Below are 2,108 nucleotides of genomic sequence, written 5' to 3' on the forward strand. Positions count from 1 at the left end.
CCTGGGCAGGCCCTTCTTCATTCATAGTTCCTCTCCTCCGCCTCTTTCTGTACGTCTCTCCCTGCCTCTTTCCTACTGTCTTTCATTAGGAACAATGGGCCACCAAATGTATGAATGGGGCAACCCACACTCCCCCGCTTCCGTCTCTCCCTATTCCAGTCTCTAAAATTTCTTCACGTTCCTTTCAAGGAGCCAGTTAGCTTCTTCTTGCTTGAAAACGACAGAGATACAGCTTTTTCTTTTCTTTTTTCTTTTTTTCTCCATTCCAATGCGCCCCTCCACAGACTTCAACCCCACAAATACTCAGGATCGCTAATCCTTTGATTTCTGGAATCAAGACCGATGCAGCCTGGAAGCCAGGCGTGAGCGGGAAAACAGGAAACCTTTTGCACGTTACAAGTTGGGGAACTGGCCTAGGTTCTCTCCTGGGAAGTGGCCAATACGGGGTCATGTTGGATGTGTTTTCCTGAAGGGGAGAGGGCAGAGAAGTTTTGAAAATAAGGGAAAGAGTTGCACAGTAAGGGATGCGCTGACAGCTGCAGTGAGGGGCCACGGGCGGTCCCCCCCGGGCCCCTGCCCCTGGCTTCAGAAACGATCCCGTTGAAAACTACGGGTTTTTAACCTCAGAACCCTGTTTGGAGTATCTTTGGAACGTCTCTTTTTAAAAACCAGATTAGAAATGTTGTTTGATTTTTAAATAATAATCAAGGACTCTGGCTTCTTCTTCAAAGAAACAATTCTATTCCCCCCCACTCTCTAAAGCAAAATGCTCTATTGCAAAACTTATTTACAAACGTTTTCATCCTCCAGGAAATGAATTAGTTACTAATAACTTTGTGTTATTAACTAGTTATTACTGTATTATTATACTAGAATGACTTGATGGTTTAAAATAGCATTTGCCTTTTTTTTTCTGGTGAGGAGGGATTACAAATTTAAAAAAACACTAGGAGTTGGTCTTTTATGTCAAAACACAAAACCTTAGTGTAGTTGGGTGGGATTATGGGTATTTTCTTTCTTACATTTTTGTGTTCACCACCTTGGGCACATGTTACATTAAAATCAGAAAAAAAGGGAGATTGATGGCTGGGGCTTTGTCATTCTGCCTTGGTCTACTTTCCCAGGGACTGTCACTTTACCTCCACAACTGGGTACCCCCCCCCCTTCATGATTAAAAGAACTCATTCTTCTTTCAGGGGGGCCTGGGCCCTGCCAGCAGGTAGGCCATGACTTTGACCCCCTCCCCAAGTCTTTATGAAATCCCCCTTCCCTTCCTGGCTTTACTAAGTGGAGAAAATGCTGAGTGATAGAGACAGAATCTGCTCCCCCCGCCCCCCCTGCCCCCCATCCTTGCACTTCTTCCAGACAAGACCAGGTTGTCACAGGAGCTGTGGTTTAGCAACTCTGGCCAAGGCTGGGCATAGGGACAGGTAGGGGCAAGAGAACTTGGAGGGGCTCATGGGGAGTGACAAAGTGATATTCTGAGATATTCTAGATAGGATGCACAGGGGGACAGACTGGAGTCTGGAAAAACAGTGAGCAAGACAGGTGAGATGTAGCTGTTGGCCCATTGAGCTTCACACGTCAGAATTACTCCCCTCAACTCCCCCCCTGGAGAAACACTGGTTCAGAACAAGTGCTATGCCATCTTAACATTAACACTACCATGGTTAATATATTTATGAGTGCCATGATTAATATATTCATTGCATTCATAGAAACATCTATAGACCTTTCACATATATTCTCTCACTGGATCCTTATAACAGTCTTAAGAGGTGGGCAAAGTAGGTGGTTATTATTACCTTAACATCACAGCTCAGGAAACTGAAGTTCATTCATTCATCCAACACGAGGAAACGCGCTACCTCCCAGTGTGAGCTCGCCCTGGAGTCCAGCACGAAACAAGACAGACACAGGCCCTGCTCTCACGGAGTTCTCTTTCGGCTGGGCTCAGAGAGGATGGCTGGCTGCCTAAGGTCACACAGCTGGTCTGAGCAGATCCTGAACAGGTTAGACACAGTCCATGGAAGCTGTCACCACAGGTACACACCTAATAGTAGGTATTTTAGTTCGCAGGCACTGTCTTAAGAGCGCTTTAATGGTAG

This window comes from Myotis lucifugus, unplaced genomic scaffold (assembly GCF_000147115.1).
Source record: "Myotis lucifugus unplaced genomic scaffold, Myoluc2.0 scaffold_395, whole genome shotgun sequence".
In the NCBI taxonomy this organism is placed as follows: domain Eukaryota; kingdom Metazoa; phylum Chordata; class Mammalia; order Chiroptera; family Vespertilionidae; genus Myotis; species Myotis lucifugus.